At 40.1% G+C, this 25,042-nt stretch overlaps 1 protein-coding gene and 1 long non-coding RNA gene across 6 annotated transcripts in view; one reads left to right on the top strand and one right to left on the bottom strand.

Moving 5' to 3' along the window:
- Positions 1 to 25,042, bottom strand: part of NFIB (nuclear factor I B) — a 433,171-nt gene that overhangs the window by 342,718 nt on the left and 65,411 nt on the right. The gene's annotated exons all lie outside the window — the stretch shown is intronic.
- On the top strand, positions 1,695 to 23,227 carry LOC308642303. The gene is made up of 3 exons (XR_014020523.1): positions 1,695 to 1,795; positions 22,473 to 22,560; positions 22,930 to 23,227. It is a non-coding gene; the product is annotated as an uncharacterized lncRNA (long non-coding RNA).

The following is a 25,042-nucleotide window of genomic DNA, read 5'->3' as shown; positions in this document are numbered from 1 at the left end:
TCTAGAACACCACTCTCATCCCAGGGAGGATTGTGTTTGTGAGAGACAGAGAGATGGAGAGGTAGGGGGAGAGGTGGGGCCAGGGAGAAAGACTGGTCATTCTGGTGCATGTAAGGGGACCCAGACCCCCCTCCTGCCTCACTGGGCACACACCCCATCCACACCCCAGGGAATGACTTGTATTTTTAGAAGGAAAAAAAATAAGGTAGCTGAAAGCAAAGAAAGCTCAAGTCAAGGGTAGCTCCAGATTTCCAACTTGCAGGCACGTCACCACCATAAAAACACTGAAGGCTGAATCCTCTTCCGTGTGACCATCTCCTTCAGGTTTTCTGCATGTATCAGAAAAATCTTTGGTTCCGAGAAATCACAAAACACTAGAGAAAATACATGATTTTTCGAATGCTTGTAACCACAAAATGTTTTAACAGTTTACATTTTCAAGAGTAAACTGCCTGGAGTGATTTTCCCCCTTGCTTATTAATGAATTCTATTTAACCAAGTCAGAAATCTTGCTGTGGGGGAAAGCTGGAATGGTAGGGCTGGTGGGGGGGAGGGGTTGTTGGTTGGTGGTTTAATTTTAATTTTTCTTGCCTGAAGGCACCATTAGAAAACTCCAGATGCAAGGCTTTCTGAAAGAATTCCTCATCCGACACAGCCCTCTGGAGTCCATGGGCCTAACCTTTATGATCTGGGGGGCCGGGCCCCTATCTAGAAACCTTATGGGGGGGGCTGATCCATTAGGGATAATGTACAAAAACAAGGAGCCCCATGGACAGCTGAAAGCCTGGGGCAGCGGAGAATTAGAGCTCTGTGTGTAGGAAAAGGGGTGGCATCGGGACCCCCTGAGAAAGGGGAATGGGGTGGGGAGAGGTGTTGCCTAATGATGGAAAGCCAAGGAGTGACCCACACCACATTTCTCCTCCCATTGCATTAAGACCCTGAAGCTTTAAGAAAGAGAAGTGAAGGGCTGGGAATGTGGCTCAGCGGAAAAGCTCCTACCTAGCAAGTCTGAGCTCCTGGGTTCAATCCCCAGTACTTTAAACAAACAACAAACAAATAAAACGAGAGAGAGAGAGAGAGAGAGAGAGAGAGAGAGAGAGGAGAGAGAGAGAGGCTGCACCCAGGGCCTTGTGCATAATAGGCAAGCATTCTACCACTGAATTATCCTCCCAGCACCTACAAGCTACTTTTCTTAAAGAAACTCTGGCATAGGCCACCCTAGGACTGAGAGCCTTGTATAAATGATTTGATCTTTCTGTGTTTAAGTTTTCTTCATAAAAAGGGAACAACAACCCAGAACGGGGTAGGGAGGGGGAGCATGGGAGGAATAGACGAACTCTAGATAGGGCAGAGGGGTGGAAAGGGAAGGGAGGGGGCAGGGGATTAGCAAGGAGGGTAGAATGTGATGGACATCAATATCCAAAGTACATGTATTGAATTGTATATGTGTGAACATACTTTATATACAAACAGAGATAAGAAAAATTGTGCTCTATATGTGTCATAAGAACTGCAGTGCATTCCGATGTCATGTATTTAAAAAAATAAAATCAATTTTTAAAAAGGGAACAACAATATACCTACAGTGTTGTGGTGAGGATTAAATACACACAATGCACGTAAAAGAGTGTCTGATACGAAGCACGCGCTTTGCACATACTAGCTATATTTGGGTTGCACCAGACATGGGAAGGAGCTGCCTTCAGCCTCGGGCCAGAGTGAGGAGATGCCAGAAGAGCGGACGTGTGCCAAGGCCCATGGTAGCCTGTGGTGTACTGACTGGGCTCTATTTATGGTAAGTGGACTGGGTTAAGGGGCCAGTTGGGCACCAGAGGGAAGAGTGCCTCAGGGTAAAGGTGGCTCCTGTCCCAGGAATAGGAACATGACTGGGAACTGTGGTAGGGACAAGAGGAGAGGCAGAAACGCACAAAAGAAGGAAGGGCCTCAGAGCAGAGGCCGGCTGCACTAACTTCAGGCTAACAGGATGCTGCTTTTATGCTGAAGCAGCTGCGCCAGGAGCAAGCGCAGGCCAGGACGGAGTGGGGCCCAGGAGTGAAGGGAAGAGCTAGGGAGAAGGATGGCCGGGACATGTAGGAGCCTGAGCCATTTCTCAAGGCTCTCCTGTGTAGAATGAGCTCACCAGTTGGGTCTTGGCTGAGACTTTTTTTTTTTCTCTTTTCCTTAGAGTGGTGACAGGTTTGCTGTTAGAATGTCTGAGCTCTCCCATGCCTGCGCCTGGTCCCAGTTGGGTGGGGCCGGGAACAGTCCGTGACCAGGCATCTCTACAAGGAGCAGGCTACGTCTTTCTCATCTATCTCCGACACACTGAACCTTAGTGTCTAGAAAAGAATAGGGATTGGCTAGATTAAAAAAGTGGCTGGGTGTGCTTTGTAATCCCAAAGTGTGGTCTCACTTTAGAGCTGTGTGATGAACCGATAAACATTTAAAGAGATCTTGAATCGGTCTCTTTTTCTTATTGTCACATGCTTTGTTATTGATGATTTGAATTTCTTCCTTTTCTGAAATATGCTTTCACAGGTACACTTATGTTGAGTGGCATAGAGGTCCATGAACAATCCTGACCTCTGTGAATATCAGAAATCACTGGGGCCACCACCTCTCCCGATTGAAGTGAGGCTGGGGGAAAAAAAATGAACAAGCACCTTATATATGAGGAAGGGACTGCTATTCAGTTGATCCGACCTTGAAAATCTGGCAATTAGAAATAGATGAAAACATTAGCTGGGAGGGGTGGTGCCCACCTGTAATCTCAGTGACCCAAGAAGCTGAGGCAGAAGGATTCCAAGTTAGAGGCCAGCCTCAGCAGTTTAGTGAGACACAGCGGTAAAGCACCCCTGAATTCAATTTCTAGTACCAAGAAAGAAAGAAAGAAAGATATGAAAACACTATTGCTATTACCTGATCTCTATCCGTTAGTCCCTTGAGAGTGAGATAGAAATTAGGGAACAGGACAATGATGTGAATTGGACACCATGTTAACCTGTTCATATTTTGTTCAGGTTCTGCTTTGTTCAAGATAAAGTTTATAACCCGGGAATGTTTATTTAACTTCCTGTGCTTCATTGACTTAAAAAAAAATATCCTTATCTATTGCACAAGGGTATTAAGAGAAAAAAATGTGAACTATTTAGAATGGTTTGAAAGGTGTTGCATATAACACACAACTGCAATTATTCTCACTATTATCATCATTATGATAACCATTATTGATGGGAAGATAGATATTAAGTTTACAAGAAGAAGCCAGATTTCTATCCTAGGTAACTCTAGAACCATAAAGATATCTTGGATGAAAAACCTGGACCCCTGACAGCTTTTCCCTTAATTATCATCAATTCTTTGAATGGGCTGGAAGAAAAAAGAGTGAGGGGTGGGGGGGGGGAGGAGAGAAAACTAGCCTAATTGAATGTAGGATAAACTATTCATTAGTAAGCTAAATAGCTACGACATTTAATAACCTATAGTGCCTCATGGAAAACCAAGACACTGCCAAAAGTAATTGAAGTTTGTGATTCTCCAAACTGTTATTTAAAGCAGGATTTGGCAAGGCTCAAGTGGGTCTGCACCAATTTTAATTGCATTTTTAAAATTCAGGATGGATATTGTGTTTCTTTACTCGTTATTTGCGCAGTGAAATCCCTTTATGGTGAACTTGCTTATAGTAAAAACCTTATGCAGTGATTTTAAAGTTCAAAGCATGTGGGAACTGTCTCTATCAAAACCCACGCTTCAAGTTCTGACCTTTTAACTGATTAATTCCCAGTTGCATATAACCACCAATTTGGTCTCTTTTTTTTCCTGACATCTAACAAAGCAGTGAACCCTTATTATTACCACAGAGAGCTTCTTGGGGGGTCAGGATGGGCTTAACCTAGGGCGAGGGTCCTCCAGGGATGACTGAATGGGCCCTGGAGGAGAACTACCAAGTGCCATGTCTACCTGAAGAAATGGCCCCGGTCGCCCCTCACTCCCAGGCCTGGACACAGACATACACAGACATACACAAACAATGTGTTTAGTATTGACCTTCGGTGCAGCACATCCCAGAGGCAACTGTATCTGCATTGCCCTCGGAATTACTGATGGGCCTCTCCACCCGCCTGTAACTTCCCCTGAATAATTATTTTAAAATAACTGCCATTTGTTGAGCATCTATGACTACAGCAGGCCACATGCTCAACGTTTCACAGGCATCCACAGGAGAACCTCACATTAGTATTTTCTACGTTGTGCCAAGATGCAGAGCTGGTTAAGGAGCTGGTTCAAGGCCAGACAGCTGGAGTTTCTAGAGCTGGGATTCGGCCCTCAGAGGCTGACCCCAGGTCTGGCCTCTACACTGCCTCACTCCACGGCAACACTGTTGACATGTGCTGTGCCTCATGGGTGACACGTCCTGCTATTTTCCCCAGGAAAGTCCCTGTGTCCTGTGTCTGAGCACACAGGAACTTGTATCGCAGTGCTTTTGATTCCTACCCTGTGAAAGGGGCCACTGATGCTGTCTTCCACAGGGGATCAGGATGAGGATCCAATGACACTGAGCAAAATAAGCATGTGCTAACATGTTCATGATAGGCACCTTGTAGCAGCAGGTGAGGGCTGCCAGGACAAGGTGCCACAAACAGGCCACTTACCCAGCAGGTATGTACTATCTCATGACTCTGGAGCTGGAAGGGGTCAGTTGGGCCTCTCGCCTAGCTGGTGGTTTGCTGGTGATCTTGGCTTGGCATGGCCCCACCATGTCCTCACCTTTGCATGGCATTATAGGGACCCACTGTGGTTAGGATACTCTCCAATGGTCTTGTTTTGCCTCTATAAAGGGTCTATCTCCAAGTGCATTCACATCCTGAGGTACTGGGAGTAAGAACTCTGATGGGTCTTTTTGGAAGGACATAACCCTTAATAAAACATGAGCTGCTATTTTAATTTTAACCCAGGGATTAATAACATTTATAGTTACATGCATGTTACTTCTATCAGGTATAGTGTTTGTGATTTGTCAGGGGCCACTGTGCTTAGCACTAACTCAGAGCCCTGCTTGTGACTGACAATCTCAGGTGCAGTCACAGGCAAACCTTTCGGAGGTCTCTAAATCCCACCATCCCTGACTCTTCTGACTACAGATATGTTGACTCCATCCTTCCCAGAATAAATGATGGAATGAAGGAGGGCTGACTCATGGAACTTTGGGAACAGAAGCCAAGGTTCCTAGCTAGTTGGGGCGATGTTGACACTAATTGGTTTGCCAGTGCCAGGTTCTTTTCTTCCTGCGTGTAATAGGAATTGTCACTTTTGCTTTTCCTGGCAACCTCCAAACTGCCCACAGCCACCCCCCACACTTAGGTGGACTCCCAAGTCAACACCTCCATCTATCTCAGCTTCTCTCCTGAAATACAAACCTGTATTTCTAATTAGGTACTCCACCTCCTTGCTGAGTGTGCCACAGGTTTGCCGACCAAGATAAAGTCAGGGGCCTCCCACCCTGGCCTCTCCTCCTTCCATATCACCTACCTTGGGCAAAGACACCGCCATTCCCCAAGTCTCCTGAGGATCAGCTTTGATGCCATCCTCAGCTCCTTCCTTAGCCACGCTGCTCCATCCCATTTATTTATCTCAGCTGGTACCCACTCCCCCCCCCATTCTCCCCCCATCACTCTCAGGAATCCCTCTTCCATTTACTCCCCAACTACTTTAGCTCAGCATTCTTGCCACCATATTTTTTTCTCTCTATCTCACCCTTTAATTAATTCTTCTTCCACATTTGCAAAGTTATCATTCTGGAGTGTAAATGTGATGGCATAGCTCTTGGGATAGAATTTTGATATAAAGGAGGCACTTAGCGATATGAACCTGGAACTCAGAAGAAGACTTAGGATTGGAGTAAGACGCTTGTAAGATGCAACACAGAGATAATATAAAAACCAAAGCAGGGGCTGGGGTTGTGGCTCAGCGGTAGAGCGCTCGCCTAGCACATGCAGGGCTCTGAGTTCTCTCCTCAGCACCACATAAAAATAAATAAATAAAATAAAAGTATTTTAAAAAAAGCAATGAGTGAATTCATCTAGGGAGACTGTAGATCTAAGAAGAGTGTTTGTATACTTCATGTAGATCATCACACTAGACAATCCATAGTTTAGATAACATAGGTCCTTCCCATGGCAATATCTAGAAGGCAATGTCTAGAAGGACAAAAGCGCAAGGCATGGGTGACATGAAGCCATGATGGCAATTTTGGGAGTCAAGCACAATGATCGTTGCTGAATCTGTGAGAATGGATGGGTGCTCCAAATAGGAGCCAACCATCACTGAAGGTATACTCAGCTTCACGCCAGAGAGAGATTAATTTTCACGATCAGATGTTGGACAGTTCAGAAATGTACAGGGTGAGTGGCTGTTGGGGTGGTGGTGACCTTAGATAACACAGTTGTTGTTTTCTTAGGCAGACATTTACATTTGCTAAATTTTATCCTTATCTTCATTCACTCTGACTTTTCAGTAATTGTGAAATGTATCAGAAAATTGTAAAAACATAGGTACATTACTATAGTTTAAAAATGAAAATAAGCTTAACCAAGTTAAATGAACCTTGCAGGGCCCATACACCCCGTTATTGTGTGCTTTCTCCCAGGAGTAACCCAATATCCTCACTTTTGTGATAGCCATTCTTTGTTTTCTTTATTCCCATCAGTGCCTGTATATGCCTTCCTCAACCATAAATGATTTGATCATGCTTGATTTTGAACTTTACATAAGTGGAATAGAACAGTACACATTGCTGTATGGCTTGTTCTTTTTCAGTGCTGTATAGTGCTTTCTTGTCCCAACTATCTGCTGTGGGTAGATAGGAATATAGTTGATTTTCATGTATTGATTTTTATCTGACAACTTTGCCAAACCCTCTAAAAATTAACCTACATATTTTGGAGGAATTTTCTATGTTCATAATCATACATGTCATCTAAAAATAATGACTTTTTAAAAAATTACAATTTTGATCATTTATTTTTTATTTTATTTTATTTTGCGGGGGGTGGGGTAGATACCAGGCATTGAATTCAGGGGTCCCTGGACCACTGAATCACATCCACAGCCCTATTTTTTGTATTTTATTCAGAAACAGGGTCTCACTGAGTTGGTGCCTTGCTTTTGCTGAGGCTGGCTTTGAACTTATGATTCTCCTGCCTCAGCCTCCCAAGCCACTGGGATTATGGTGTATGGCACTGTGCCCGACTGATCATTTCCTTTATATCTCCTTTCCTTGTTTTGTTGTGCTGGCTAGGATCAATGGTACAAATTTGAATAAGAAGGTGACAGCCAACATTCATTTTTTTCTATTAATATTTTTATCTATCAGATATAGTATAATAGATAAAACTTTAAGTTTTTATAGGCATGCTTTATCAAGTTAAGGAAGGTATCTTGTATTGTTAATAGACATAAGAAATCTTAACTCTTTTTTGGAATTTAGATCATAAAATAAGTACTAATTTTTAGCAAGTACTCTTTTGGCATCTCTTGAGATGATCATATGGCTTTTCTCCTTTAAATTGTTAACATGGATGTGAATTTTCAAATGCTGGACCAACAATTCTGGGTAGGATCCGGGCTGTGTTCTTGAATGAGATGGGGCTGACACCATTCATCGTTCCATACAACCAGTATTCCTTTCTTCTTACTTCTATCTTCCCGACTCTCTATGCTTCTTTCCTTCTGGCATCTCAGAATGTTGATTTGGGAGCATTTTCTTGATGCCTGAAGAACAACATCCTGTAGAATTACCATCAGAGATGAACAGATTTTGTGTGTCTGAAAGTGACTTGGTTTCACCTTCATTTCTGAAGTATACACTCCCTAGGCTCAGAATCCCAGGTGGTCCCCACTGTCATCAGATTGGAGGGATCACCACCCTCTTGTCCAGCTTCCATGGATGAGAAAAGGGCTCTCAGGTCACTGCTCTTCTTGAGGTTATGCTTTGCTCTTGGACCCTTTTTAAGGTCATTTCTTTATGGGCTATGGTTTTCTTCTGTTTTTATTGTCACTATAATTCGTCCATGTATAGATTTATTTTTAATTAGACTATTTGGGATTTCTCCTTCTTTTTCTTCTTCCTCTTCCTCTCCTTCTTCACCTTCCTCCTCCTCTTCCTCTTCCTCCCCTTCTTCTTTTTCTTCTTCCTTCTTCTTCATTTTGGGGATTAAACCCAGGTATATTCTACCACTGAGCCACATCCCCTACCCCTTGAAACATTCTTTTGAGACCGAGACTCACTGAGTTGCTCAGGCTGGTCTCAGATTTGCCGTCCTCCCTCCTCAGCCTCCACATATCAGGATTACAAATGTGCTCCACTGTGCCCAGCTACTTAGGCTTCTTGACCCTGAATTGCCACATTTCATTGGTTCTGGAATTCCTTAGTCATTTTCTCTTCAAATACTAACTATGCTTAATTGTTTTTCTCCCATCCTTTTGGGACTCTAATAAAACCTGTTACATTTTCTCCTTATACCTATCATGTCTCTGTCTTCATTTACATTCACTATTGTTTGTTATCTTGTGCTGCTTTCTGGATAATTTCTACAGATCTCTTTCATAGTTCACTAAATTTCTTCTCAACTTCCATTAATCTCTATCAAGCCCATTTTGTTTTTTTTCTACATAACTTCTATTTATAGTTTATATCAGCCCATGAAGATTTATATGTATGTCACATATATAGTTACATGACTTGAAGATACTTTGGATAATCATATATTTTTAAATCAGATTTTAAAAATTAATTAAATGAACACCATAAAAATATCTGAGCTCAAACTAAGAAAATATAATCTCTGCTTCTAAATTTAAAAAGTTATTATTGTATAAAATTTCAGACATGAATAAGAGTAAAGGGAGTAGTGTGAAAAAAGTCATATGCCCACTACTCAACTTCAATACTTACCAAATTTTTAATAGTCTCATTTCATTTTTCTCGACTTACATACTTTAAACAAAATTTACTGAGGAAACATTTAAAGCAAATCCCAGACATCATGGAATTCCATCTGAAAGGAGATTTCTTCTGAAAACACCTTAGTACTTATCTCTAATTGACAAGAATATTTATGTGTGGGTGCAGAATCAATATCATTATCACATCTAAATAAACCAACAGGAATTCCTTATTTGCTTGAACTCGTATTTTAAGAATTTTATATTTTATATACCATTTCTAGAAATTCAGCTTAGTTCTTCGATAATCTGCTCAGTCATACTTCATGGTTCATTGTTTCTTCCATGTATTTTTAAGTTTGTGACTCATTTCTTTCAAAATATTTTATAGTGTTTTGAAAGTCTGTGTCTGAAACTTATAGACTCTGACGTCCTGATGGATCCAGGTCTGCTCTGTTTGTTTCAAGTTATTGCTCATGGTGACTTAGCTGCTTGTGCATTTAGTCAAGTTTTATTGTGGTATGTGCAATGATCTTGGAATTGTATTTGTGGGGATGCTTGAGGGCTTCAAATGAAGATGTCTTCTTTAGAAAAATGTATACATTTGCTTCTCCCAAGCATCTTGGGACACAACTAGTCTGAGGGTTACTCTCAATTAAATTCTTGGCTTGAGGTTTTTAAAACCACTCTGGGAATGTAAATTGAGGCAATAAATCTGAGATGAGTTGTAGTTACAAGTTCTAAGTCAGGATTTATTTTTATTTTCTTACCTTCACTTGGCATCAAGAATAAAAACTGTATTTTCTTTGCAGTTCTCTGGTAGAGGATGGGGGTGAAGGAAGGTGGCAGGATTATTTCTAATTCACTTTTACTTGGAGGGTAGAGTTCTTTGGGATTCAGGTTTGTGGCCTTCTTGCCTTGGTGGGTTCTGAAATTGGTCTTATATTCCCCTTGCCATCAAAGTTGTGAAAACAGGAATTCATGTTCATCTGGTTCAACGATGAGCTTTGTCCTAGACTGAACATTCTTTCCTTTCATGAGAGTTCACTAATGGATCTAAGATGATGTGTTTCATATACTATATTAGACAAAAATTACAATTGTGCATGGAAGAGATTGTCCCAGGCACCTCCTCTGGAGATGAAAGTCCTCTAATCATTTTTTAACCCATACCAATCTGGACTTTGGATCAGTGAAGTCAGAGAAAACCTGACCAAGAATTTTTTTTAAATTATATATATATATATATATATATATATATATAATTTTTAAAAATTATATGTATATAATATATATTATATATAATATGTATATAACTATATTTAAAATTATTATATATATATATATATTTAACTATATGTGCAATCGTAAATGGGACTGTGAAAAGGTCTGATCCTTTGCAAACATTATACTATTTGAAAATGTAAATCACAGCAAGGTGAATGTCAATGAACTGAAATAAATCCTTGGAGCCAAGTTCATTGAACAAACAATTAGTTTCTTGAGTTATAACTTAATTTCGTCACAATTCTTATGTTCTCAACTGTACTGATTCTCACTGGAAGATTTATTTTTCAATCAAATAGTTGATGTGTCTCTCAGCATTTACAGTGGTAGATATGATTATTGGCTAAATTAAGGAGCTAAATATAACAGGAAAAAAAGGTGTTTTTATTTAAAGTCTAAATTGACTTAATTGTTTATATATTTCAAGAGATTGAGAAGGAATTGTCGTAATCCCCAGGAGAGTGGTAGTAACTTTTCTCTAGTTCTTTCCTTTACTTAAAGGATCCAGTGGGGATGGAGAAGGCATTTTTAGAAGAGATGACTTATTGTATACCAAAGGACACCACTGAGCTCTTGGTTATGCAAAGGGAATTCCAAAATGGAGGGCAGAGCTTGACACAAGTGGAGTATGTTGCAAAAGACTAGGAAAGGAGCTTTGCTTTCTCTTGAGAGAGGGCCACAAAAGAGACAAGAGTGGGAGTATAAAGGTAGGTATGGTAACTAGACACAGCAAGGTGGCCAAAGGACTTTTCACGCCATAAATGTTGGCTAGCTAATATTCTATGTTAAATTTTCATCTTTAGGCAATGTTCCCCAACCTCTAGCAAAGGTTACTACATCTGTAACAGTCTTATATAGTGAGGAAGGGACATGTGCAAATCAAAGAAATAGTTGCTCCCAGTTTGGGTCAATGTCAGCATCAAATGAAGGAATAACTCTGTGCTGAGCTGGTGAAGAAAAGGAAGTTGGTGGAATGTATAATGAAAGATAGTTATTATGAAACTTAAAGCTCCTGAGAAATACAATATATAATATAAATATATAATATAATACAATAATACATAATTATATATAATATATAATAACATATAATATGTATATAATGTATAATGGAATCTGAATGGAGAGCTTAAAGGTTAGGATGTCGTCACATACACTTGTGTCATTATTAATACTTTTACTACAGCTTAACAGCATTGGAAAGTGGCTCTAATATACAGCAGCCCATAGTTATTATCAGTGTCTAAGATCTTATAATTCCCTGGTCAAGCTTTTATTCCTCCAGTTATGCTTCAAGCAGTAGTTTTCAAACTTAGATGCACATTGGAAACCCTGGGAGGGGGGCTGGGTTGTGGCTCAGCGGTAGAGTGCTTGCCTAGCACATGTGAGGCTCTGGGTTCAATCTTCAGCACCATATAAAAATGAAATAAAGATATTGTGTCCACGTACAACTAAAAAAATATATAAATATATATTTTAAAATATATAATATATACATATTTTAATATATATTTCATATATATATTAAAAAGAAAATCCCGAGAGAGCTTAGACTTGCTGACACCCCACTCTAGACATCCTGATTTAATTGAGTCGGAGGCGGAATTTGGCTTCAGGAATATAGAAATCTGCCCAAGTGAGGAGTCGGGTGTGGTGGCACACGCCTGCAATCCCAGCGACTCAGGAGGCTGAGTCAGAAAAATCACTGGACAGTCTCAGCAACTGAACAAGGATCTAAGCAACTTGATGAAACCCTGCCTCAAAATTAAAAGGGTTCGGGATATGGCTCAGTGGTAAAATGCCTCTGGGTTCAATCCCAAGGACTAAAAAAAAAAAATCTGCCCATGTAAGTCCAATGTTCAGGCAAGGTTGAGAACCACTGGCGTAAGACTGCATCTTCTTACAAAGACAGTCTGGAATATTCAAATGAGATGCTAAAAAATAATAGAAAATGAGTGAGCAGAAAGTAGAATCACAAAGGAAGTTCATTTTGTTGAAGTGCATTTTTATGTAATCCCAGTTCATGTTGGGACTGAAAAACCAAAGTAAAAATAGACAAAAATCTTTTGTGGAGCCCCCTATACAAATGAGAACAAAAAACACCGATATCCACTCAGCGTATCAGCTTAGCAACACAACTCAACTATTCAAACAGCATTAACCTGACTTGGCTTTTCTGGAAACTGAACGCTGGGGCCCAGGAAGTCGATCGTGCCCCCAAAACTATTGTTTGTATAAAGAACTTCCTCCAAATCCATATATCCTTTCTCTATAAATCAGTCCTTCTTGGGACAACAGTTTCCAAAAATGATTCACTGTTTAAAACTTTAGCCATTCTGTGTCCATTAATCTTTTTTTGGGGGGATGGGGGCAGTAATTGTGATCAAACTCCAGGCACTTGACCACTGAGCTACCTCCCCAGCCCTATTTTGTATTTTATTTAGAGACAGGGTCTCACTGAGTTGCTTAACACCTCGCTTTATTTTATTTATTTATTTATTTATTTTTGTTAAGGCTGGCTTTGAACTTGTGATCCTCCTGCCTTAGCCTCCCGAGCTGTTGGGATTACAGATGTGTGCCGCCACTGTGCCCGGCCCATGTATTCATTAATCTTTAGCTATAAGGATTCTAATTAAATTGCCCCTTGCACTAAGTTGAAAGGCCCACCTTAAACCAGACCTCCACCCCATCTCAGGCATGTCCTGATTTTGTCCTTCCCACTCCTGCATGCTACTCCAGCTCTGTCCAGTTGATGATTTCCTTTTCTTTGCTAAGTAGCACACTGGGCTTTGTTTAAGCAACCGCTATCAAGTGTTTGTTTACTGCATGTTCAAAGATGCTCTTAGGTTTCAGATGAGAAATATTCAAATGTCTTCTAAAACATCAAGTAAAATAGCTATGGTTCACATGGTCCAGCTAAGTAACCCAGAGACACGGCCTGTAATCCTGCAACTACACTGGTGTTGCAGAACAAATTTTCACAGAGGTCATGGGCTCGGAGAAGTTTGGAACTTGACCGAGGGTCACACAACTGTGTTTAGAGCAGGGATTTCAGTCCAGGTGTTTCTGATTCTCAAGGCTGAGTTAGCTCCATGGCACCACATTGCCTCTGTTCAGCCTGAATCCAGGTCCGCTTGGCCCAGCTGAAGTGAACATTAGAGGTGTTACCATTCTAATGAGGTGACACCAGCAGGAAGCCTCCCAAAGGGACCCTACAAACATAGCCAGGTAATTGACATAAAAGAGTTCCTTTATAATTTTTTCAACTACATTGGTATGTTTTAAATCTTCAACTAGTTAGCGGGTGTTTTCCAGATTATACTTTATTACAACTTTGGATACCTGATATATTTTATATTTTTTTAATTTAAAATTTTATTATGAAGCACTTTTAATATACAGCAAAATAGAATAGTATACTGAGCCTCAATATGTCCTCACCCAGGTTTAACACTGATCAGCTTTTGGCCAGTTATTCATAAGTATCTTAGTATGCATATGTGCTCGTGTGTGTGTGTGTGTGTGTGTGTGTGTGTGTACACAAATAATAAAAGGTAAGGACTTTGAAAGTATGTATCTTTAAAAAAATAAGTAGTTGTTAAAAAATTTAAAACATAGTACCATTTTACGCTTGAAAAGTTGACACAATAGTTTGTCAGTATCATCAAATACAGAGCCGATATGCAAAGATCCAATTACATAAGGAATACAGTATTTTAGAGTTTGTTTGTATGATTTGATTAACTTCAAGTAACTCAAGAATGTGTTCTCCTTCATTTAAGTTAGAATATGAAAATTCATCCTCATAGGGATATTTCCACTGTAAGGCAGCTTCCATTACTCACCCTCACTCCCAGGATGGTCTCGGTTTTGAATGCTTTGATTTGAATTTTCACACAAGAAATTTATTTTTATGAAGCCTAATGTTTTCAAGTATGATCTACTTCATTGAAGTGCTGACTGTATAGTCCCTTTTTAAATTTGTATCTTTAATATCTTAAATTTGTATCTTTAGTATCCAAGGCTCCTGGGTGGAGGATACAGTTAAGAAGCATTATTAGTATCAGTTGTTCCAGGATTTCTGCTCTTATTTTGATGTTGAAGTCCATAAATACTTCAACGTATAAATCTTTTTTTTTCCAGCAGGTATATACATTTCTTTCTTACAAAGCATTCCTTCTTTCTTTCTTTATGCTTCTCTGTGTTTCTAATGAGCAATAAAGAAGTTGTCATAAAACACTGAGGGATTCTATAGTTGAAGGTGTGCACCCTAGGATTCTCCAAGCAATGGTAATCAGAGCTCACCTTTACTAATCCATTGTATTCATGGCACTTTTGCACACACAAAAAAAATACAAAAGGAGAAACACAGAAAGAAAAAAAAGAAAGAGAGAGAAGAAGAAAGAAGGAAGGGAGGGAAGGAGGAGGAAGGAGAGAGAAGGAAGGAAGGAAGGAAGGAAGGAAGGAAGGAAGGAAGGAAGGAAGGAGGGAGGGAGGGAGGGAGGGAAGGAGGAAGAGAGGGAAAAGAAAAGGGAAGAGAGGAAGGAACAAACACATGATCTAGCAGGTGTCTTTGAAATTAGAGAATGATAAATTAATCTGGTCTTTCTTTCTTCAGGAGTGGCACTGTCAGTAGCCCTACAGGTCACTTGTTAAAACATAATTATGAAATCTTAATTCTGCAACTTTACGTTCCCCCTGTTCCCCAGTGGACATGTCTGCTCCTGAGGAAGAGTCCCAAATTAGTGGTAGCCCTGTAAGCTAAACAAATATATGCCAAAACATTAGGCAGATGGTTATCAAATGATTTTCACATTCCACATATGAAGATCCCATACCCTGCTGATGACAGGATTACATAGGGACGAAAGCAAATTAACTGGAGGCCGGGAGGAGAAGGAGAGATCCTATTAATTTGGACCACACATGTGGTTAAATAAAGGCACGAACCAGCTTAGCACTGGGTTTTATTTAGCTCGGTATGTGCTTTCTCAAAGGAATTGAAAACAGGGGTGATGTGATTTGTCCTCTGTTCACACGAGTTGCTTTATAGCATGGTACCTGCTAAGAAACCTCAGGGTGCACCAGCCCACCAATGAGTGACATTCTCTTTGGAAGTCCTACTGAGGTGCTGAGGTGGGCTCTAGCTCTGAACTCAGAACTTCTTCCAGAGTATTTCTGTTTTGTTTTTTTTAACATTACTTGGTTCTCTCAGTCTACCCCAGCTCAGAGACAGGATCTCTGAATGTGTTCCTAGCAGAGGATAAAAATCACCATGCTATCCAGCATGTGGATTGATAACCCTGGGCTGATTTCTTGTTCTGGGATTAATGTTGACATGAAGCTGGTCTGTAATGTTTGAAGATTAAATGAGATTTTTGCCAACCCACTACTAGATAGGGAGGATTTATCTACAACCACACCATGATGTTCCCTTAATACCTTTCAAAAATACAAATGCTTACATCCTAATAGGTTTTTAGCTTAAGATCTAATCATCCACTCTTGAATTAAGATGCTTGAATGAAGCCAACTCATTTGGAACTAAGCACTTTAATGTCAACAGAGACATATGGTATGGAGATGGAATTAGAGAGGCTGTCTTCTGAGGCATCCATTAAGAAGGGAAGACTAAGACCCTAGCATCATTATTAGTTTACTCGTTTATTTCTCAGCAAATAATTGAGAGCAATATCATCGTATGGAAGTGGGAATGGCTTAATAATTACGTGTTTGGGATGGGGGACTTTCCATCTGAAATGATTAAACCATTCCCTTTCCATATAATTATTTATTTTGAGAATAGCTGTAAGTTTTAAGATCAAAGAAAATATAACACATACTATACATATTGTGCAAGTATGTACATGGTGGAGATATCAAGACTTATATGTCGTCATCTGTGGAAAGGTACATGCCTGCCCAAATACAGTTTGTCATTTGGGGCCCTCAAAACCAATGAGATTGTCAACAGAGTAATATGATCATAAAGTTATTCCTGACCTGCCACATGGGAAAACAAATTAATAAGGAATGGTGGAGTAGAGACGCTCTGAGATCATTTTGTTGGTGTTAGGTGAAGATAATTTGCAAAATAAAAGTATGTTAATTTTGTGTACATCTTGAGATCAGCATATCCTAGACTGGGATGCTTGTGTAACCAAAAATGATATGATTCCTGAAATTAAGACCAAGTGAAGGTGGACATGTACCATGAACAACAACAACAAAAAAAAAAAACCTTTAGAGTTGTAGACCATTATGATTGGGGTTATTTGTTACTGCTGCTTAATGATCTTAATTTGACTGATACAAATGTCGGATGATTATCAGAGCGCCTGGCACACGGTAGACCTGAAATACCTATTTGGCAACAGACTGAATGAATGAATAGAGATATATGGTGTTTGCACACAAGATTTTAAGGCATGTGCAAGTCCAAGGTAATAAAAATCTGAATTGCAACATGATTTCAACCGAAGAGATTTAGGGGTTAATGTGATGTATTTCAATGTTCAATTATCTGCTTTTGAAACCTAAGTCACTCTGGTTAAAAATGTGTGGTGAAACAAAAGTCATACATAATTTAGTGCTTCCTAGTGAAGTAGAGTGATTTCATGAAAGGGAGAGCAAAGTAGATGTCACAATAGCCAGTCTAGATTGCACTGGAGGATGTGACCTGAAGGGCCAAGTGGGCTTATCAGGGCTTTCAGTTAGTGGAGGGGTGAGAGGAGGACATGACAGATTTCTGAAGGAGAAGAGATGAAAACAAAGAGAAGGTATGGATTAGGGAAACTCAGGAATCTGAGTTAATGAAGATATTTGAGGCAGATTAGTCAGGTGGCAGAGCACAGAATGAACAGATTAGAGAATGAGAGGAGGAAACTCTTAAGAGGCTAGTTGAGAAAAGCATGCCCTCATCGAAAGGGCCCCAAAAGAATCTCTGCAGGGCATGTAGCTCAATGGTAGAGCACTTGCTTAGCGTGCATAAGGCTGTGGGTTACAGCCCCAGCAAAACACACACACACACACACACACACACACAGCAATTTGCTCCCAGTTCACTTCAAATTCAGTGATCTTAACAAAAATGCAAACAAAATGATCATTAATATTTAAGGAACTAGACTAGAAAATTCTAAATGCACATGGAAAAAATAAATTAAGAAGATAAATGTTCTAAAAAAGAAGAATGAGATATTAAAACAAAATCTAAATAATGAACACTGCAATTTGAATGGGCAGGCAGACCACTGGAAGATTTTTGAAAATCTAAAATGTATACATACAATTTTTTTTTATATTTTTATTTTTTTTAGTTATCGGCGGACACAACATCTTTGTTTGTATGTGGTGCTGAGAATCGAACCCGGGCCGCACGCATGCCAGGCGAGTGCGCTACGTACGGCTTGAGCCACATCCCCAGCCCATATACATACAATTTTATTTCTAAAATTAGTGTTAAGAAGTGGCATTAATAATCATGGGGAAAAGATAAGCTATTAAGATGGGTTGACATCTGCAAAAGCATTAAGTTGAACTTGACCCTCATATCTTGCACCAGAACAAATTCCAACTGGCTGGAGGCTTGAATGTCCTAGATTAAATCATAGGGCCATTTCTGCAGGTTGACAATTGTCAAATAGTGGTTATTTCATATGAAAATTGTTGTTTTTACCTAATGAAAACCAAAGTTATGGAAGTAATGGAAGAAATCATAATTTTGATTGGTAATCTTGAGATAGGAAAGGCTTTGTAAACTGTGACAGAATTCAAAGTCTTATAAAATAGCAAATGGCTAAATTCAACTATTTAGCAATAAACTTTTACTGAAAGGTGAAAATTACCATAAGCAAAACCAAATCAACAAATACAAATAAACAAAAATAAGCATCCATATATATATATATATATACAAATAATATAAATTTGTTTTATATTTGGCATAAATATCTACCAAAAAACAAAATGAACAAATTAAAAAGGTCAAATGAATAAATACAAATAAACAAAGACAAATGACAAACTTGGAAAACGGTTTTCAATGTGTATCACAGACATATGATTAATTTCTCTAACATCTAAGGAACTTATATAAATTAATAACCCAGTAGAAAAATGAAATGGAATAGACAGATGGTTCAAGGGACAAAAAAAAATCAATTGACTCATATTCATACATAAGAAGCCTTACTTGTAATATGCCAATGCAAAATAAAGTAAGAGAATACTGTTTCGCCTGATTGCAGAGATCCCAGAGTTTGACAACACATTGTGTCAGCAAACTCAAACAATTCCAGTAGGAAAGTCAGCTTACAGTGAAGGGCAATTTGGCCATATCGTAATCAAAATTGCTAAAAAAGCATGTTCTGACCCAGCCACCCTATTTTGGGGAATTTGTCCTACAGATGAAATGGGAGTGAAATGACAATGGAGTCATTATCGATTGCAAAATTGTTTGCAAAATCAAAACTAGAAACACTCTGAATATCCATCATTAGAGAATGGCTAAATAAATTATGTACAGGTCCATAACTGAATGTTGTGTTGCCATAACAGTGGATGAAGAAACTCTAAATACTGACAGAAAGATGTTCAAATAAAGTTGCCATTTGAGAGAGAAAAGGTAAAGGACAATGTGCATTATATATAACCATTAATCTTTAAAAGGCCAGTAAGGAACATATGAACATAAATTGTTTTAATATTTTTTATATATTGATGGGCCATTTTTAAAAATTTTATTCATTTATTTATATACAGTGCTGAGAATTGAACCCAGTGCCTCATACAGACTAGTCAAGTGCTCTACCACTGAGCCACAACCCCAGTCCCAAACATAAATATTTATAAGCATAAAATTGCTCAGGAAGAACAGAAAGAAACTAATAACGTGGTTGTGGAAAGAGAAGCTGGATGGCCAGAAAACAGGGTGAATTTTGAATCATTTTAATATGTTACCTCTTCACAAAATTAAATAAAAGCTAGTTCAGTTAAAACTAATTGTATTAACCTCCTTTGAAAGAAAACTATTTCTTCTGCAGAGATCTATATGTCTGGCTTAATAAAAGAAAAACATACTCAAACCAAATATAATAAATAAAAATATTATTCTATGTAATTTTTGTTATTATATATAGTTATAATAATTCAATTTTAAATAAATGAGTGTGTGTAGATAATCTACTTGCAACATTGCAGTTAGAGTGGACTTTCTGAAATATAAATTTGATACATCATTTTCCTGCTTTAAGCCCTTCCATGGCTCCCCACTGCCCAAAGGACAAGAACTCCAAATTCTTTAGCAGAACCCAAGGCCAGCCAAATGCCCTGGTTTTTGCTTTGTTATTCCAGCTTCTCATTCCTTTCCCTGTCTTGTTCCATTTATCCTGAATTTGCTATTGCCTTTAGGAACTAAACTCCACATAACCTTTACATCTGTCACATTCCCTTTTGCTTAAAGAACCTGTCTTCTCTCTCCTGTCTTCCCTACACCCTCCTGTCTTTTACTAGATAGCATGCCTCCTAGACCCCTTAGGCTGGATAAGCCCACTCTTCTGCAGGGTCCCATAACACCCCACACTGTTTTCTATGATTGTCCTTCCACCACTATTTGGTAATTGATGTTTCATTTTTCCCCCTCAGTAGACTGTTATTTCCTTGAAGGAATTGTATGCCTGGCACAGTAATCAGTACAGAGTTGATTGAAAGTTTATTGAATGAGAACATTAATGAATTAATCTGTTAAAGAAATCCAACAATGACGTGGCAATAGGAATGAAAGGATCTACATCCAAAAGGAAAACAAACAGAACTTGGTGGCAGGTTTGCCATCGCCAATGAATTGACTTTGTAAAATTCAGCCTGTACGGATATTCTCTGCCATGCCTCATCTTACAGATCAGCCTCTATCAGCAGTAGGCCAGAGTCTGTCTAGCTCAAGTCTTTCTGTGGGGTTACTTCCAAAAATATATTGTTTCTCCCTCCACATTTCATTGAGCAGCCCATCATTTCTGTATAGTAGTAACGCAGCACATGGGACCCCCAATGCCATGCTCAGCCATCCAGCTTCTGCACCTCCTTCCCTATAGGGAACTCAAGGATGCTCAAGGATCACTGTAATTACCAAATCCTGAAAAGCTATGTTAAAGGCATTGAAGTATCTTCAGAGCTGAGCAATCAGGGGACAGCAAAAGCAAGGCGAGAACTGAATTCAATGAGTGCCCAGTACTCATCAGATGGATGCTTTCCCCCGGGGAATCCCAGATATTCCCCAAAGCACATCAAACGCAGAGGAGACTGACTGGGAAGTTCTGAGAAACCTGGGCACAGCATCCCAGTAAATTTTCTTAAACCTAAATCTTAATTTTGCATTATAGCTCAAAAGATATCCCTGGTTATCTTAATATAAATGTTTCAAATTATTTGCGAGTTAAATTAGTCAAAAATCTTTATTATGCAATCAGTGCTTTAGTTTGATACCCAAAATATATTCTTTTTTAAAATTTTTTATTTGTTTTAATTAGTTACACATGACAGTACAATGACCTTGACATATCCTACATTTGAATCAGATGGGATTTAATTTCTCATTTTTCTTAGTGTACAGGTTGCAGAATCACATTGATTATGCAGTCACGTATATACACACAGAAATAATATATTCTTTAGTTTCTATTGGCCATCCCTGTACACCCCGTAGCACATCACTGAATTCTTCCAGAATGCAAGTAACCAGTAAGAGAAGCACAGGCTTATTGAATTCATCATGGTATTTCAGTTCTTAAAATGACCCTTAACCTGGGGAAATTCCTAGCCCCTAAACGTGAGACCTTCCAGATAACCAGGACAATGCTCTCGGATATTTGAATGTTTTGCAGATTCCAGCACAAGGTCGTAGGAATCCTTTTTCCATATTAATTATGCTTTTAGTTATAATCATATTTAAAGTCAAGCCACACTTCCCAGAGCAGAGAGAATGTCACATGCATTGGTTGCCCAGGCTGACCATAGTGGTTCCTATGTGCTAGACAAATGTGATGATGTTAATATTCAGACAATGGTAGAGTTTTTATGAAACCCAAAGATATAAAATCTGTGTTAAAATCTTAAATAAAAAATAGCCTATGGTAACAGCAAGGGGGAAAAACACTGCAGCTAGGAGTAAATATAACAAAATACATTGAAGGTTTTTTTGTGGGCAAAATCATGAAATCATATAAAAGAACGGTTGAACAAATAGAAAGCATGTTGGGGGCTGGGGTTGTGGCTCAGCCATAGAACACCTAGCAGGTGCGAGTCCCTGGGTTCGATCCTCAGTACCACATAAAAATAAATAAATAAAATAAAAAGCTATTGTGTCCAACTACAACTAAAAAATAAATTAAAAAAAAACCCAGAGAGCAGGTTGTTGGGTGGAGATATTCAATATGTAAAGATGTCAGTTCTCTCTGAATTAATTTCTAAAATCAATGCAATTCCAATGAAAATTCCCAGGAGAATTTTTTCTTACTTATTTGATAAATGCCCTAGGAAAAACAGTTATTTCTCCCACCTGTCAATATCAGGATGCCAATGCTATTATAACAAAGGAAATATATGAACTCCTTTTCGTGGCAGAGGAACATAATTAAGTAGCCCCCACCCACATTTTATTAAATTTTCTGGGATTAAGATGCCATTCAGATAGCTTACATGGCTGAGGTCATTTGGCTAGCTCCCTCCTTCCTAAAAATACAACCTTTTGTGGGGTCTGAGGTTGCTGGTGGCATGTAGCATTTTTACAGCGGAAAATCCTGAAAGCAGGAAACCCTCCAACCCATTGCCAGTGCCCTGTCTGCATGGCTGAATAAAATTGAGGAAATAGAGAAATGAAGAGAAAAAGGAAAATGATCCAAATTGAGAAAGCCCAGGATGATAATCAAGCAACACCTTGCTTTCACAGAAATTCTCCTTCTCACCATCTCTTTTTTTAAAAAAAAAAAATATTTATTTTTCACTTTTCGGCGGACACAACATCTTTGTTGGTATGTGGTGCTGAGGATCGAACCCGGGCCGCACGCAGGCCAGGCGAGCGTGCTACCGCTTGAGCCACATCCCCAGCCCTCTCACCATCTCTTTTATTTACTGTATCCATCCTGGGAAGTGGGCTGGGTGTCTTGATTCAGTCCATTTGGCTTATTTTGCAGATAATGAAAGAAGCACAGGGACCTCAAAGGATTTTCCTTTCCCTTTTCTCTTAGGCATTGGCATGTGGGGGAAGAGCCAGAACTCTAAATTCAGAAAGGCTTTCATCCAACCTAGACAGTGTGCAGTCTCAAAATGGGAAAGGTAGGGAACCCTCAAGATGGTGGCAGGGACTGGGATTTGAACAAAAAACAGAATTTGAAGTGTTGGGAGGAAAGGGGAGGGTGCTTCTGATGAGGAACAGCAGCCTACGCACCCAGAGGTGACAAAGGACCTCAGCTGATGTGGACCCAGCTGGGAAATGGCCGCAGGCCGCACAGCCTCCAAGGACAGGGAATCAGGAATAAGAGTGGGAGAGGGGAGGCCCTGAGATTGGCTGAAGCCCCGAGGGCCAGCTTGGACCGCTGTTCCTCCTGACCCAAGTCTTTTTTTTTTTTTAAAGAGAGAGTGAGAGAGAGAGGGGGACAGAGAGAGAGAGAGAGAGAATTTTAATATTTATTTATTTTTTCTTAGTTCTCGGCGGACACAACATCTTTGTCTGTATGTGGTGCTGAGGATCGAACCCGGGCTGCACGCACGCCAGGAGATTCCCAGCCCCTGACCCAAGTCTTGAACCTTCTGGTGGGGTAACTGGTAGGCCTTGGGGCGTGGCAGACCTGGACTCTTGTTTCACTGTCTTACTTGCTAGCTCACCGACCTATGGAGTTGTTTATGTTCTCATGTCTCCAGTCCCTCATCTGTAAAATGCAGTAACATTACCTCATGGGATTATTATGGGGAAAAGACAAACTAATGAATGTGACCCAGTACCTGTCATGTGGAATTTACTCAATAAATATTATTATTATCATTAGCGTGAACCTGGGAGTGACAGGATGACAGGCTACTAGATAAATAAAAAAGGTTAATAAAGATTTTAAATAATCCATTGAAAACACTGCAAGGCGGGGGAACCAAATGATCTATCATCAACAAGAGATACTTTGGAAGGTCTTCACCGACATTTGTAGGATGGGGCAAGATTTGCTCTACTTTTGGTTCATAGGGCCCAGAATTGGACTCAAAACTACCTTCCACCCCTTATCTGCTCTCCTCAAAAAATATAAGTGGAAATACTGTCTAGGAGCTGTCCATTCTGGGGGTTTCTTAACACTGTCTTTCCAAAAGGGGGACTGGGAAGCATGATGGAAGTTCTTGGAGTTTCCATTTAGGAAGAAAACAAACAGAAAGAAATCACATAAATTCACACACCAGTGCTACTCTAAATGAGAAGAACATATTTCAAAAAAATAAACACTCTGACTAATCAGAACGAAATCTGCTCTCTCAATCCAAAGGCTTCTGCATAGATATTAACAACATGGAGAGAAGAAAATGGCTCATTAATGATTCATGAAAATTGCTGTCACCATTAACTGAGGCATATTTTGTGATGGATAAAATGACTTGTTTAAAACACACACACACACACACACACACACACACACACACACTCACACACTCCTCCGGCAGCTAGGCCCTTCTTGGCTGTCATAGTGTAAGTCACCACTCGAGGGAGCCCAAGTTTCTTTGGCCCTGGCCTCACTGTAAGTCACCAGGATGCCCTGGAAGATGGTGGGGACACGACCCTCTGTCACTCTATGGCAGGGTGGACATTTTGGGACGAGAAAGTTCTTTGTCATGGGGGCTGTCTTATACACAGCAGGAGTTTAGCAGCATCCCCAGCCCCGACCCACTAGCTGCCAGTAGCAATGACATCCCCCTCCCAACTGCGCCAATCAAAATGTCACTAGACAGTGCCAAACGTCCCCTGAAGGGAGGTAGGGATCCCTGCTCCAGTGAAGCTCACAGAGCCCATGGACCCCAAAACTTTGGTCTGTGACAGAAAAGTGTGGCGGAACTGAGCATAGAAACACCAGCTGTTTGCCTCGCTCTCGCGCGAGCAGCCCGGTGAGAAGCAGAACATGGGAAGGACAGAGCTGGTCCCCCACTGGCCTGGCGGGTGCTGTCACAGAGCCGGCATCTTGGCCAGCCTTTAGGAAGAAGGAAACACTGTCAAGGCCAGCGTGGGTGGCACAAGCTGAGGCGATGCAGTTGTCTTTGGGCTTTTGGTAGCAGCTCAAATGATCAGTTAATTATTCATTACTATTTGTCATAAAATCCTGAAGGGCTGCCAAGTGGTAGCATGTGGGCAATGCTAACGCCGAGGACATGTCTTTTCTTATTTTCCAATGACTATTAGACATGGCCGCTTCAAAAACACACCCAGGACTCTGGTGCTGGCACGGGGACCGTGCAGATGGAAGGTCTAAGAACATGGCATTCTGAAGAGCCCCGTCCTCACGGGCTCTGCATTTGTTTTACATTCTCCCTTCATCCTCCCCTGCTCTTCTGGCTGCAGAGATCACCAAGCCAGAGGGGAAGGCCATGGAGGAGGAGAAGGAAGCTTCCAGAATGGAAACCATCCAAGGCCCTGTCAGCACTGACAGTTCTCATTTGCTCCTGTGACTCCCTCCTCCTCCCTCAGGGTGGCACGCTGTCCCACCAGCAGGCGTCCCCTCACTCCTTTCTCCCTCTCCTCTGACCCCAAGACCCCTTTTGTTATGTCTCTTCCCTGTTTACTCTC

This window comes from Spermophilus citellus (assembly GCF_964194105.1).
Source record: "Spermophilus citellus genome assembly, chromosome: 2".
Classification (NCBI taxonomy): Eukaryota; Metazoa; Chordata; class Mammalia; order Rodentia; family Sciuridae; genus Spermophilus; species Spermophilus citellus.
This window is presented reverse-complemented; position numbering and strand designations above follow the sequence as displayed.